The following is a 15,997-nucleotide window of genomic DNA, read 5'->3' as shown; positions in this document are numbered from 1 at the left end:
TGGACGGGACCTCCTGCAGGCGGCAAAAAGAAGTGAGTTGTCCCAGTGGGTGGAGGTGGCTCCCAAGTGTGGCTGCCCCTTGCTGTGGACAGACTTCCCCCCTGGCCCCAGTGCTGGTGTCCCTTTGTCTCTGACAAAACCCTCACCACCCCCTCATGGCTCCTGCACTGTGGTGACGAGCGTGTGACCTGGGGGCCTTCCAGCGACCTCTGGCAAGGTCCACTGCGGCCTGGGGGGCTCGGGGTGCCACCGATTCCGTCTGGCCCGGTGGAGCACCCGCCTCTTGCCACCTCAGGGCTCCTGGGCGCTGCCCTCCTCCATCACCCCAGGGGTCCTGGCAGCTCAGAGGCCCTCGGGGGGGCCCTTCTCACCTCACCTCACGGGCCCTGTCACCTCACAGCCCCTGGGGGGTCTCCCTTGTCACCTCGGGGCCCCTCCTCCCTGTCACCTCACAGCCCCTGGGGGGTCTCCCTTATCACCTCGGGGCCCCTCCTCCCTGTCACCTCACACACACACACCCCCCCCCCCCCCCGTCACCTCAGGGGCCCTGTGTGGTGTCTCCCACCCCACGCAGCCACCTCAGGGGCCCGGCGGGATGGCGCCACCTCCCGCGCTGCCCCTTTCCGAGTCTCTTTGTCTCCGAAACATCCTCACTCACCCTCCCGCGGCTCAGCCCGGCTTCAGCCCGGCATTCACAAAGCCCGCTACGTCACCGGGCGGGGCGGGGCCCGGGCAGGCCCCGCCCCCCTCAGCGCGGCTCCCCCGTTCAGCCCATTGAAGAGCTCCCCCTGGCGGCCGCGCAAAGGGCGTAAGTCCCGCCGGAGCGCTCTGCACCGCAGCTGGGCTCTACGGAATTGGCGTAGAGCAGCGGCGCGGCATGCGGGGGGGGGGGCGGGCCGGGGCGTTGAGTGACGTGCCCTGCAGCCAATGGCGTGGCGGGGCGGGGCTCGGCGGGCGGCCAATGGGCGGGGAGAGGGCGTGGCCGGCGGCGTTTGGGGTGTCTCGCGCTGGGTGACAGCTCGCGCGTGCTGATGATGGCGGTAAATAAAGGGGCCGGGGGGGGGGGGGGGAACGACGCGACCCCCCCTGAGGGGGAGCAAGGGAGGGAGGCTGAGGTGGGGGGGGGGGCACCCCGCTGTGAGGGGGGGGGGGGGTGCTGAGGGGTCCTTGGTGTGTCCCCCTCCCCGCAGACACCCCCTCCCCTCACCCCTCAGCGCGTTTTGGGATGGGGGGGGGGGTGTGTGTGTGTTTTGAAACGGACTGCGACCCCCTCGCACCGCCTTTGTCTGCGGGCGGGAGCCCCGCGCCGGCTCCGCAACTTCTTTCCCTTTGTCGAGGCGAGGGGAGTGCGACAAACCCCCCCTCCCCAACCCCGCCCCCCCACCCCCCACTCCCCGAATCCCCCCCCACCCCCTCCCGCGGGGCCCTCCCCGGGGGCTCTGCCGCCCCCTGCCGGCCGGGCGGGAACAGCGCCGGGGGGGGGGCGGGTCGTGGCTTTGCTGCTTGTGTTGGGGGAGCGCCTGAAAACCCCCCTTGGTAACACCCCCCCCGTGATGTGCTGGGGAGAATCAGTGACGATTCGTATTTTTTAAAAGGAGGGGAAAAAGAAGAAAACACCCCCCCAAAAAAAAACAAAACAAAACACAACAACAACCAACAAAACAGCCCCAAAAACTGTGGGGTTTGTGTCCCCTCCAGAAAGGTAAAGAGCAGAAATTGAGGTGGGGGCATCTTGGGTTGAGGTCTCTGGGTGGTGAGGGGTCACTTCGGGCAGCAGAATCATGCTTTGAAATCATCTTTTAAATGTCATTCGGGGGGGGGGGGGGGTGGTTTGGGGTGTCTCAGCAGCCTTTGTGTGTGTCCCCCCCCCCTCCGCGGGTGCTCAAAAAAACCCGTAAAAGAAACAACTGCTGATTGCGCCCCCACAAAGCGGAGTCAGTTTTAGAAAAGCTGCTCATTTTAGGGAAAAGCCGCCTGCTCGTCGTGTTACGGGCACTTGTAGGGAGGGAGAAACAGCACGATGCGTGTGTCAGAACAGCTCCTGATCCCCCAGGTACAGCCGGAGGGGGAATGTTGACAGGCAGGATGAGAGCACCCGGTTATTTTAAAATATGTAAGGGCGGGAAAAAAAGTGTCTTTATTCTTCAGCGCTGCTCTTGTAGTTTTTAATCAGGGAACGCTGCTGTGAGTTGTTGAAGTCGCTTCTGTCTTGTGCAAAATGTGTCAAAATGTGGTCATTTTCTGTCCTCCTGGTTCAGGGAAGGTGCTTGAGGAGCGTGTGGTGGGATGCGACGGTGCTGCTGGTTCCAGGGAAAACTCTCCTGGACTTTGGCGGGAGCTTCTCCTGAAGTGGTGTGTCAGCCTTTTGTCGTGCCAAGGCGAGGCAAAAAATAGGGCCCAGATGAGAAGGGATGATAGGGAGGTGGGACTGGGAGCAAAAACGAAGTGTCAGGGAGGGGGAGGAAAGGGGGATGTTGGTGGAGACGTGAGCTGGAGGGAAGGAAAGGCACGGCTGGGATGTGCAGGAAAACTGCAGGAGCACGGAGCGTGAGAGGGGGTAAACGGGTGGAATCGTGACTGTAAAAACTCCGTGTGTGGGGAACGCTGTGGATTAAACTTGTCCTGGGATGAAAACGAGTGTCCAACAGAAAGTGGTGGGAGCTGCAGTGTCTGCTCCCTTCTGCTGCGCTGCCTTTGGCAGCTACGCTTGAGGGTTGCTGCTGTACAGTCATCAAACGAGTTGGTATGGCTTAAAAAAAGAAAAGGGGGGGGGGGGGGGGGGGGGGGGGGGGGGGGGGGGGGGCAGGAAAAGCGTTTGGTGTTGTCTTTAATTGCTTTGAAAATGCTCTAGGTGCAAATATTTGAAAATGATGTGCCAAACACCAGCAGCATTTGATGTCTGGGAGCTGGGCGTGCTTTCAAACACAGGGCTGCAAATGGCAAACGCTGCTTTCTTTCCCCCCCCCCCCATCATTCTTCCTATTAATGTGAACTGACTTCAAGTGAAAAGGGTGTTTTGAAGCTGGTGGCTTTTGAGGTGTGAAATAGCTCTTGGTCCTGTGCAAGTTCTGTTTGTTACAAAGAATTTTGCTTCTTAAAGAGCAGGGCTTTAACAATAGACACACGCAGGATGGTTTATAGAGTGTTACAGCTAGTGAGTCAAAATTGGGCATTTATTTTGCTGTTGTGTGTCCAAAGATTGTTGGTAAAGAATCTCTCTCTCCCCAGTTCCTGTGGAGATTGGGATTGCAGTGGGTACAAAGCCCTGTGGTTGAGAAGACACGCTGGAGGCCTGTAAGAAGAGAGAAATTGTGAATAAGCCTCATGTGCTGCAGCTTGTAAAACGAAGCAGCACTTGGTCTGATTCGTATTTGGGTTGGTAAACTCACAAAACATCTCTCTTTCATTTGTTGTACTGTTAATCATAGAAAAAAACCCAAACAAACAAAAAGAAGGGACACATCTACCCTGGTCTGTCCCCTCTGCTGCTTCTGGGTGCGAAGGGTGCAGTTTCTTGCTGCAGTGGATTTCTTGTAAATAATCATAACCCTTCGCTTGGTGGTTGCTTCTTCCCAGCTCTCTGTCCACATCAGATGTTGCAGGTTGTTTTCTTCAGTGCTAAAAGGCACTTAATTGTTCATTGTTGGTTTTTTTTAAGCAGTTACTGTTTTATCTCTGCACCTAAGAACGAGTGACAAGAAGCACGTTAGTGGCAAAGGGGCAAAGATTATATAAATACTGATCTTTTAAGAACCTATTTGTATTGGCCTTTTTTTAAAATTCTTTCTTTAGCTATTTTTGTACTGAAATTTCTTAGGGACTCATAAAGTGAAATTTAGTGCTTCCTCAGAAGATGTTAGTGGATAGATTTAGAATAGTTAACAACTGGCAATACAATGAAATTCGTCTTCTCTCATGTGAGGGGTGTGTGAATTCTTTCAGGGGGATTTTTTTTTTGCTTTTGGGGAAGTGTGAAAGGGTTTCTGAAGTTGACCTGAGCTCTGAGTCAAAACGAAACTAAGGTTTTTGTTTTAAAACCGTTTGTTAGAAATTAGTAGAGAAATACAAGTTGTTTGAAAACTTTGCCTGTTCGTGCTTTCAGCTTGAATGGGGGAAAAGGAAGATGGAGAAACTCCAGTGACTGTTGGTAGGATGTGCTCCCAAAAATCCCCTTTATTTTCTGCCCAGGAATCCTCTCCAGCAGATGAGAGACACTGCAAGTTTCTCACTTTGTTTAACAACCTTTGTGGGTTTTGTCTTGAATATTTCATCAAGGGTTGGTTTTGTATTATGGTTTTTTTTGTTCTCCTTTGGGGAAAGAAGCCTGTAGAGATGTTCTTGTCTCCACAGCCTATTGTTAATTGCTCAGTGTATAAACACTTCACCTTTCCTAAACACTTAACCACAATAACAGGCTGTTGAGTTGATGTGGGAAGGTTGTCTAGAAAAAAGTCCCCATCCTCGTTAGTGTGAGCCCCCTAATGAATAGTTTTTTTGGAGTGCACCATGCACATTCAACACATTGGTTAACAGAAACCACTGACATTTAAAAATGTGATTTATAGCTTGGAATGTCTCATGCCCCTCACTAGAAGGACACTGAGGTGCTGGAGCATGTTCAGAGAAGAGCTACCAAGCTGGTGAAGGGTCTAGAGAACAAGCTCTATCAGGAGAGACTGAGGGAACTGGGGAGGTTTAGTTTGCAGAAAAGGAGGCAGAGGGGAGACCTCATTGCCCTCTACAGCTACCTGAAAGGAGGTTGTAGTGAGGTGGGTGTTGGTCTCTTCTCCCAAGTAAGTAAGGACAGGACCAGAGGAAATGGTCTGAAGTTGTGGCAGGAGAGGTTTAGATTGGATGTTAGGAAGATTTTCTGTACTGAGTGGTCAGGGACTGGCACAGCCTGGCCAGGGAGGTGGTGGAGTCACCATCCTTGGAGGTGTTCAAGAAATGCAGATATGGCACTTCAGGGCCTGTTCTAATGGCTGAGGTTGAGGGGTTTTCTGGGTGTTTTGAAGGGTTTGTTTGTTTGTTTGGGGGTTTTTTGTGTGTTGATGGTTGGACCCAGCGATCTCAGAGGTCCTTTCCACAACAATTCTGTGATCCTGGGTTGTTTGTCCCTCTCTCCCTGTGTAGCAGCACCAGCACTCTTGACTTTTGTTTTTATTAGACTTTAGAGCAAAGATGGCTCACGCCAGGCTGCTAAGTCGTGTGCAGCTCCTGAGCCACTGAATTACAGCCCCAGCACGGAGGCTGCAGCACATCACTGGCAGCAGAGCTAGAGCAGCTACCAAAGCACTGAGACAAAAAAGATTAAAGTGGGAGTGAGGGGGGAGAAGGTAAAAAATGGAGGTGGAGTTGCTGGCCTTTGCCAGTGTCGTAGGGAAATGATTTCTAAGTGGTCTAGAGGTTGTTAGTTGTGTATTTGCAGTAATTCACCTCCTGGTGTAATGAGGGAAATGCAAATTAAAATGCACACTATTACACTGCATTCTGCTGGTTTCAAAGGGAAAAATACCCTTTACTTTTTGCTACAGTTAGGAGGTGAGTTAGTACCTTTAGCAGATGTAAGCTAAGTGGAAAAAAATGAACTTGTCTGCTTTGTTGTTAATTTTCTTTTTGCTTATAAGATGGTACCAAACACACATTAACTGTTACACCTCCAGTGCATGGCAAAGATCAGCATGAAATCTCTCAGGAGATGGCCAACTTGTTGGAGTGTACCTTGAGATTTTTTTAAAGAAGGTTCACTAGAGAAGTTCCTTTTATTAAGGCATTATAATACAATTCACTGAAAAGTCTGTCCTCTTAAGAACTTCACTGAGAAAGCAGAAAAAAAACCACAGGCAGCTCTGAAAATCAGGAGTCTTTTACCCTCGTCCTTCCCTACAGTGCATCACTGATTTTCTGGTCTCAGTGCCTGGGCTGTGTAATTCAGCTGTTTTTCCAAATGAAGACAGAAAACTGGAACACACAGACGTGACAGCTCAAAGTTAGTGTGAGTGCATTTGAAATGTATCTTGTGTAACATGTCAGCCCTGACAAATGTACTCTTTTAAAAACAAATTTTGACTAAGGAGATGCTTTAGCCATGTTTTGTAACTTCGCTAAGTGAGATGCAAAAGGAGGCTTTAGCCAAAGGAAAAACCATATATCCAGACCCAGGGAAGGCTGGAATTACTAAATCACATGCTTCACCTTGGTCTTTAAAAGAAAATAATAGTTTGATCTATGGTAGTGTACCTCTGTGTGTGTATATCACTGAAACTTTCACACTGAACCCCCAACCAAAGCACACTGAAAAAGAAGCTTTCCCCACCCCCCGGGTGAGGCCAGTGGAGGTTTTAAAAGCCCCAGTTTAATGGAGAAAAGCTTTAGTGCATTTCTCTTGTTTTCAGGCTTTTCAGTCAAACCATGGAAGATCAAGTCAAGAGTTATGGGCCACAGCTGTGTCCCTCCATTGAGACCTTCTATAGGACATCAGCTGAGCTGATTAAGAAGTGGTGACCACAGCTCCCTTCCCTTATTCACTCTGAAAGGCAAATCCCTCCACTTGATGGAGGAGCATTCCCTTGCAACCATATTTTCCCATTCATTTTCAGGGGGCAGCTGAGAGTTGATTAAGAAACAGAGTCCTCAGTTACATTCTGTCCCCCTCTCTTATGCTGTGAAAAGCCTTAGAAGACAATTCAAGGTTTTGAACTTGAAATAAAAACAGGATGGAAGGTCTTTGCAGCCTGGCTAGGTGGGTATGCAAATGAATTGGTAAGAAACTTTTAGCCAGAAATACTAAAAGACTGGCCTAAGAAGGGCAGTCAGTGCTGGCTGGTGTTTCTGAGCTGCCAGGGCTTTGCTCCCCACTTTCCTGGGTGGTATCAGTGTCTCTAAGTCTGATTGTATTCCAGTAAGTTTGTGGTAAATGTGCTTTCAAACAGCAAAACTGTATTTTCTGTTAAATCCTTTTCTTTCTCTTGGTGTGATGGGAGCTGGTTTGTCTTTTGCCTGGTGCTGAACTAACTTCACCCACTAATTTTAAATACTTCAGAATTCCACATTATGTTATGTATTAAATGTGTTCCAGCTGAACAAATGACTTGTGTATTTAGAAAGTGATAAAGATTTGTGGCTGCCTTCTAGCTTGTGCATTATCTGCATAAACATTGAGCTGTAGTTTATCAGAACAAATGATTTTTTTTCCTGCACTAAACTTTAGCAAATAGAGTTTGGCATGAATGCCCCCCCCACCCCCTGTGGATTTGTGTAACACAGTCAGATGAGGAGCTAACATCTTTTTTTGACTAATTGGTGTTTGCATTTATGTTCACTGAGTTTTTTATGCTTGGTGAGTTTTCTGGGTGGAGGAAGAGGTCTAAGGATGGATTTAAACACCCTGTGTATCTGCTGTGGATGTGTTGGTAGGAGTTTGACAACATGATTTTTATAAAGGGGAAAAAGGAAGACCCAGGGAACTGCAGGCCAATCAGTCTCACCTCTGTGCCAGGCAAGATCATGGAGCAGATCCTCCTGGAAAATCTGCTAAGGCACATGGAAAATAAGGAGGGGATTCTGCCCCTCTACTCTGCTCTGGTGAGACCCCACCTGGAGTGCTGTGTCTGGAGCCCTGGAGCTCTGGAGCCCTTAGCACGGGAGAGACATGGAGCTGTGGGAGGGGGTCCAGAGAAGGGTCATCAAGATGATCCAAGGGCTGGAGCAGCTCTGCTATGAAGACAGGCAGAGGGAGTTGGAGCCTGCAGAAGGCTCCAGGGAGACCTTAGAGCACCTTCTAGTGTTCCTGCCCATGCAGGGGGGTTGGAACCTGATGATCTTTAAGGTCCCTTCCAGCCTTCACGATTCTATGATCTGCTTTGGGGTGTTTTGGGGCTTTCCAATCATTAACAACCAGTGAAAAGTGATAGGTTCTAATTTGGAGATAGCAGCTGGCTTAGTGTGAGCTAGAGGGACACTTAGTGATGAATGAACTGAAATCTGGATTGGGTGTTACTTCAAAAGAAAACCCTGTTGTCTGATGGGGACATGGATCAGCAGTTGGCTGCCTATGCTGGGAGCCTGAGGAGATCTGCCTGTTGCTGTCAGGGTGGAACTAAACCATGTAATTCCAGCATTGTGCTCTTGGAGGAGGGACGTCTCCAGCTCCTCCACCCAGCAGTATTCCTTAGTAGTTGTAGGCTGGTTTTATTTTTGCTTCTTAGGGGAAACTTTTCGCTCTCACTATCCCATGTGTGGCTCCTCTTGCATCTACCTTGAGGAAGAAGGCAAAAACACTGAATTAAGGCAGCTCGTTGGACCAAGCTGGCTGACTTCTAATCAAGTGGCTAAAACTCCATCCTCTGCCAAGGTACAGAAGTGTGAGGAAAGGCTGTTCCTCACTTCCCTTGCTAATGTTGCTGAAGGAAATGTCAAGAGGAGGATGTTGGGTGACTCAGTTTAACAGCTGCTTCTACATTACTTTGCTGGCGAGGAGTGAAACTGTTTGGTGATGAATTTTTGGTGTCTTACCTCCAATATTTCACGTGAAAACAAGCTTGATGTTCTCCTTAGAGGGGAGTCATTAGCTGGTTGCTCTACAGGAGGGCTTCACTGCCCATCTCCATAGAATTGGTTGTGTCTTCTGCAGCTGGAGGAGTGTAAGAGGAACAGAAGCACCACACTGGGTACAGAAGCAGGTTGATCTAGGTAGCTGTTTCTCTCCAAGGAGAACAAAGGGAGTTTTTATGTGCTTAAAAACCACACAAACATGAAAAACATATTTAATTTCATGAATGAGTATTCTAGACTTAGAATAGTATTAATTATTCTGAAAAAAAAAAATCCATGTAAAACTGCTGGGTTTTTTTTTTTAAAGTTAAATCAGCTGCTTAGTCACTGGAGTTGTGAGAAGGAACTTGGGTTTAATGATGTTTAATTTTTCTTTCAAAAATACAAAGGAGGTTCTAAAAGCTGTTCAGCTAAGCTTTAAAGAACTAATAGCTATAACTCAGATTCAAAAGTGATTTAGTTCCAGAGGTAAGTCTGTAATCCTACCAGTCATGAGTTAATCTGTCATCAGACTAAGACTAGAAACAAATCTATTTAACTAAGAATAGTTAATTCACCTGCATGAGAGCAGGGAGGAAGATCCTTCCCATAAGAATGAGTTTATTTTGAGAAAATGAAACATTCATGCTAGAGAGTGAAAACAGTGACTGGTTTTCAAAGGGGAACTGAAAAAAATCCTACTTTGAAATTTGAACTGCTCTTTTTCTGAACTTTTTAGGATGGTTCAGGGGCACGGCTGCCCAGGCTGCTGTTTTGGACACTGTGGAAATGAGTGAGTCAGTGAATAAGGAAGATAATATCCTGCTTATTATTATAACATTTGAAGGTTTTAGGAACTGCTTTTTAAGGCACAGGATCATGACATGAAAACCAAACTGACCTCTCCCTCTTCCCTTGTCCTGTTGCCATTTTATCTCAAGACAAATTGATGGGATGAACTCTAACCTCTTACTCTTATCTGTTATTAAAATAACAGATGCTACAGAATAAGGCCTGAGTTGATCTTCAATTCTTAAAAGCAGATTAACAATCTGATACTTTGCAAATGGGTTCCCTGTTTCCTACCTTGTTCTTTTACATTGATTTGTATTGGTGAGGACAAAGGCATTACTCAGTGCCTGTAATTTATAGAAAAGGATTTCAGCTAGAACTGGATTCATAATATGCAAATTAGGAATAATTCCATCAGGGGGAAAAAAGGGGGGGGGAGGTGCATTTGAGTAAGTGAAATTGTTTCTTATGTACCAGAAAAGAGGCTCAAATCTGGTGTGTGAACTGGCAGGCTGGACGCTGGGGAGGTGGAGGCTAAAAATGCATTTACATTTATTAATGGCACTTTAGGTCTCCCTTTGCTCACCTGGGAAGAGGAGGGTTTGCTGTCTAGATTTCTTTTCCCACACACAAAACAGGCACATCAGTTGAGCAGAGCAAGAGGACATGTAAGTCTCTCTTAATCCTTTGCTGACGAGGAAATGGTGGAGCCCAGAGGTCCAAGTGAAGGCTGGGTCAGAGCATCTGCTGCTTCTAGAGCTGGCAGCACCCTCCTGGCAGGGGTGCTGGCACACTTATAGGTGCTACACAAATAAATACTGCCTCTTGGGCTGCTGTCTGGGTTTTGTTGGTTAGGCAGATTAAAAAACCACAAGTCCTTGCTGCCCTTGGAGAAACTGGTCACTCAGATTTACTCTGTTTACCAGGATTTATTAACATTTTCTGCCTGCTGCTCCGTTTTGCTCGCTTGGGGTTTTAAAAAGACCTAAGAATTGGTGATTGGCAAGTGAAGGAAAAGCAAATGATGGAGAGGTGTGTCGAAACCCCTAGTTATTGTCATCTTTTTGTAATCTTTGCTCCTCACAGACGTTGAAGGCAGCTTTCCTGTGTAAAATGGAGCAAAATAGGACTGTGGAGTAGTGTACCTGTGTTTAATGGTATTTCTTTATTCATTATGGCTGTGAAGATAATAAGGCACAGCCTGCTGGGGTTGTCTTGTTCTTTATTGCTTCAGTAGATGGCACTGACATGTTGGTTTGACTGATTGCTTTCTCTGTTGTATCAGCTGTGATGCTGTTTTAGATTACTTAATAGTCTGTCTAAGATTTTGCCAAGATGAATATGAATTAAAACGGGGAAGAACAGCAGAGGACTACACATAACTTACCAAGTGTTCACTCTCTGCTATAATCCCTCTTTGTGTCTGTCACAAAGAGATCCTGGAAGAGGCTGTTACTCTGCTGCTGAATACCAGGGCTGTTAAATTGATCTCTGCTGCAGCCCTCAGTTTTGTGTGTGTGAGCAGCAGCCAGAGGATCCTCTGATGTGCTGGAGCTAGAAAACTTCCCCTCCTACCTGTGCAAATGAAGGCCTTGGGGTTTGGTTTGTTTTAGTAAAATGGTATGTCTTCTGAGAGAAAAACAAGCAGGTTTTGCAAATGATGGGGGAGCAGAGCGAGGTCAAAATGGTTCCGACCTTCCTAATGAAGCTGTTTACCAATAGCAGAAAGTTTTGTCTCGTTTTCTTCAGGTTATTGTAAAAGTGGGTGGGAATGGGATAGAATTTTCCCTACCAAATGTTGAGTGTGTGGTTTTTAATGTTTTTAATATATGTCTGAAATACTGCTGCGAAGTTCAATTCTAAATGCATTGTTTGTGTGACAGTTGGTGATAAATATATACACTGATGTGAAAAATAGTATTTAATGAGCATGGTCCAAAAGAATAGTCATTAGGAGGAAGTTCTTTAGTGTGAGGATGGTGAGACCCTGGCCCAGGTTGCCCAGGGAAGCTGTGGCTGCCCCATCCCTGGCAGTGTTGAAGGGCAGGTTGGATGGGGCTTGGAGCAACCTGGGCTGGTGAGAGGTGTCCCTGCCCAGGTGCAGAGGGTTGGAACTAGATGATCTTTAAGGTCCCCTCCAACCCAAACCATTCTGTGATTCTGTGATTTGGAGTCAGTACTGCTGGTTTTGCACCCATCAAAGCTCTGTTCCTGTCTCCTCTGGCAGAGAGGGTTTCAGGAGCAAACATGTAGAAAACTTCCCAGTGCTGTGGCACGTCACTCTGGTGGTGTCACAATTATGGGAATAGAATTTGTTGGCAATTCATGGATTCAGTAAAGCTGGCTGCTTGTCTCATCAAGTGAAATTATTGCTTTATATTGGGCAGTTAGCATCTACTTTCTAATGCCCAGCATTTTTTTTCATGCTTGATTCTGATCATTCCAATTCTCTGTATTTGCTATAATTGCTTCAGGCTTCTACAGATGTAAGTACCAGTGGAATTACTGCCTTGACTCTGTTCCTTTTGGACTGGTTCAGTAGGACTAGAGGAAATAATGGCAATTGTTTTAATGTTCAGTGAGTGTCTCTTTTATACAGCTTATCCATCTCGTGTTTCCCAGCTTATTAACACTTCAAAAAGCCAAACCAAAAATAAAGCCTATGAAAAGGGGAGGGGGATTTTATGTGTTGCAATAAATGAAGAAACATTAACTTCCAGAAGGCCATGAACTAAGAAGTATATAGCATTTTAATAATGCTTTTTAACATCCAGGGCCATTATATTGTAAGTTCCCACATTTTCCCACAACTGTAGGACATGTACCTTTTTATTATTCTTATTCTTCTTTTAGGGAGACCCTAAAGAATAAATAGTCTTGGTTGTGTTGCACAGAGAGAAGCTATTCTTAAAGATAAGTTCAAAAGGTGAAAATTGAAGATACAGGTTGTTGGGGGCGTTACCTGAGGTTTTAGTCATTTTTATTCATCTTTTGCCCTACACAAGAAGCTGAATTTGGCTTAGTAAGAATATTCCTATTTCATCTTTAAAATAGTTTAAATTTTTAAAATCTGGGGAATTGAATAACAGAACAGGTAGTTTCTAAGGAGGGCTGTATTAAATGCTTTGTGAAGTGAAGAATTTCACCTTCACTTTGCCTTTCTGTGGTTATTTTCCAACCACCAACTGCCAGATCCATTCCTAGGGAATGCTGAACTGTCTCTTGTTTAAGAGGATCTTCATCAGGAAGGAATGTGGATGGAAGACACATGCACATTTGCAACTATTTGTTGGCCTTATGAAGGATGAATTATTGCTCTTTGAGGACACAGGCAGTGTGAAGTCTTTTGTTTTAGTCATAAATTTATTCTAGCCAAACAAAAGGAGTTTGGTGGTTTTTCTGACTTCTGAAGAGTTTGCCAGCAAATCTCTGGTAAAGAGAGTGTGTATCTTAGGTTGTTTTGGGCAGAAGAGCTAAAGCAGTTCACTAAGCACGTAAGTTTTAAAAACAAAAAAGGCAGGATAAGTTATTTTTATCTGTTGTAGACATTGACTGGCTTTAGAAATAGGGACTGAGGAACATTTCACTTTCATTTCAGTCTTGATCAGTACAGGCAGGTTAGCAGCACGTTGCAGTTTATGTGAGGCCTGAGATGTAGGTCTGACAGGCTTATTTAAAATAGTCTAGTAGACATGAAAGCTTTTTTTCTAAAGTACTCAAAATTCCAGACTTTTAGGAAAAAGAGAATGGTTTTTTTTCATCCTTGCTCCTTTCCCTGAGCATTGAATTCAGCTTCAGCAATTTGTCTGATTGAACTGGTGGCTGGATTGTTAATAGAGAGTACCTGTAAATGTTTTTTTTATACATTTAGCTGCCTGATGTTTTTATGTGTGGTGCATTGTGGTAGTAGGATCTTAACATCTCTGATTTGGATGATCTGGGATGTTTCCATCAGTCAACTGATGTAAAACATGAAACAAATGCTGATCTTTTCTCATTTACCCCCCTAAATCTTTGTTAACTGAACTTCGTCAGGAAAATGGCCTGTTTTGATGGGTGGGTCAGTGTTAGGGACAGATTTGGGCCCTCTGAAGCCTTGTTCTTTTTGCTGTGGAGTGTGAAATGTTTGAAGCTAATCGTGCTTAATGCTTCTTAGTGTCTGTGGTCTTCATTGTGCTCTGAAATCAGATATGGACCAATACCCACCAACTGAAGCTTTCCAAGATGGTTCAGAGAACAAAGTTCTGCAGAAGTTGAATTTCCCACTGAGGATGCCAGTGCAGGAAACAGGATTTTCTTAATCCTTGTGCTTTTGAGTTCTTTGAGGTTTTAGAGGTTTTTGGCTTGGGTTTTTTTTAATGACTGAATAATTCTTTGAAAACTGATTCCCAAGATTCCGGGTTTGAGCCTGGAGCGAATTTTTACAGCACAGTGTGAGCTCCCAGAAACAGTTAAACATTGACATAGTTATAATTAACTTAAAGGAGTTAATAAAACAGAACTCGCTGTGGAAATTGGCAGGAAAGTCACATTTTCGTCAAGCTCCCTTGTGGTTATAAAGCTTCAGAGTGGAACAGTGTGGTGGGGTGTGTGGGTCCTCCAGTGCTTGTACTGAACAACTGAAACCAGCTGAAGTTCTTGGAGCTTGTCATGACTCCTGTAGGACACCAGCCACCTTCCAGGCACACCCGGGTGGGATGTTTCAAAATGGGGTAAGTTTTGGGTTTCAGGAGAAGGATTTCTGTGTTCCAGGGCTCCGAGGAGGTTGATGTTCAAGGAGTGTGCTGGCCAGGTGGGAGGTGGGATCCGTGACCACCACAGCTCTGGTCTCCTGTCTGTCTTTTAAGTTGTGGCTTATTCATGTATTCACAGTAACTCTTGAATTTGTTGCTTGACTTGCCTTTTCGAAGAAACACTGAATCCTGAATCATCCATAACCCTTCCTTGTGTGTTTTCCTTTCTGGGGGGTGGGAAGCAAAGGTGCTTTATTTAATGCAGCACCAGTTCCCAAGGGACCAGTGGAATGCTGCTTGTTTCACTTTTCCCACTCCCAGGAGAGGGATGAATATATGAAAGAATCATTTGATCTGAACCTCCCACCTGTCCTTAAAGATGATTTCCAGACTGCAGCTGCAGGAGTTTGTGTCAGTTCTGAAGACTCCTGTTAGTTCTGGAATCAACTCTTGGACAAATGAAGGATGCTTCTAGTTTCAAGGCTAAACATCCAGCACCTTTCCTGCTGCCTGAACTTTTCTTTTTGCTTCTTGCACATTGATTTAGAAAAAGAAAGTAGCTAGTATCAACAGATCTGTGCAGATGTCTTTAATCAGTTCCCAAATGTGTAACAATGGCACAGAGAAACATAATCAAGTCATGTGTTTTACTTTAACACTCTTTTAGGGTCAAGAGCTAAATTGTTTCTGCTGCGTCTGGTTCTTGAAGCTGTTACAGGATCTTGCCATAAGTTTTTCCAGGATTAGGAGCCATGCAAGAAAAGAAAGTAGGGTTTGACCCAGTATTTAAATACTGTAAGTGATTTGCAAGTGGAGAATTTTTCGACTAGACACTAGAACCTTACTGGTAGTCGAAGAAGAACTGGCTAAACTAGTGTCCTTATTTTCCTTCTATTTCCTATTATTTTATTTCCATTTTAGCTTCTCTTTGGCTATATTGCAATGCAGCTGCACACTTCTGGTACCTTTCCTCCATGCAGAGCAGTTCAGTTGTTCCTCCTCCCCTCTTTTCCTTCCCCCACCCTTAGCTGGAGAAGAAAGGTGCTAACTGGGTGAGAAAGGACGAGGTTACAGACACTTCTTAAAATGAGATCTACCTTGATGGAAATAAAATGTAAACCCAAGGAACAAACCTAATATAATGTAATTGTAGAGAAGAATTCTGCTTGTTCATTTCCAAGCCTTTGAAATGCAAGGTGTTAATTCTCCAGCATCAAACTCTCCTGTGGCACAAGCCATGAGCAACACCAACCACCTACATTTAGATCCAGTTGTTGCAGTGTCTTAAACAGCTCCAGCCCTGTAATCTGTGCAAGGTTTGTTTTCCCCTTGTGAACTGTTTACAGGTTCTGACTCATCTCTGTATTTTCCTTTAATCATGGCTCTGTAATTTCTCCTGTTAGTGCGTTCTTGTTGTTCTTGTGGGTAGGTTTGGCAAGCTGTTTGTTTACCTATGGAAAAGAGAGGAACAGATTTTGTTCTTGGTCGTGTGCATGTTTGTCAGTGACTTCTTTCAGTCCGTTGGTGTGTGGGATGGCAGGGCTGAACCTGCAGATGCTCCAGCTGCCTTTAGTTCACATGTTGCACAATGTTGAGAGAGCTGACTTTAATGTTTATTTCTTATCATGGAAGGGGTCAAAAACGTGAGTCAGGAAGAGGCAACTTTCATGTGAAGAAGCAGCCCTGAAGCGTGGTGTTTGGCAGCAGCTCCAGGCAGGTGCCCAGGGAGTGCTGCAGATGCTGCCTGCTCTGCCTCCTCTGCTGTCACATGAAAACCACACCAGATCTGAGCTGAGGAAGTTGAAAAGATGTCTCATTAAGTGGTTTGGGTTAAATAAACACCATTTCTTCCCAAGGTGCAGAGCAGCCAAACGTCTCTGGTGTCAGGGCTTAGATTTGCAAGGCAAGAATCCACAGATACCTGAAGAGAAACAGGTGGG

At 45.8% G+C, this 15,997-nt stretch overlaps 1 protein-coding gene across 1 annotated transcript in view; it reads left to right on the top strand.

The window, feature by feature from the left end:
- Positions 1-996: 996 nt before the first annotated feature.
- USP49 (ubiquitin specific peptidase 49) overlaps positions 997-15,997 on the top strand; it is a 34,274-nt gene continuing 19,273 nt past the window's right edge. The window contains exon 1 of the mRNA XM_051638739.1: positions 997-1,040. The gene's annotated coding sequence lies outside the window, so the exon portion shown is untranslated. The remainder of the gene's footprint in view (positions 1,041-15,997) is intronic.

Source organism: Apus apus, chromosome 23, assembly GCF_020740795.1.
Source record: "Apus apus isolate bApuApu2 chromosome 23, bApuApu2.pri.cur, whole genome shotgun sequence".
Taxonomy (NCBI): Eukaryota; Metazoa; Chordata; class Aves; order Apodiformes; family Apodidae; genus Apus; species Apus apus.
Note: the sequence above shows the minus strand (reverse complement) of the source record. Positions and strands in the feature narration are given on the sequence as shown.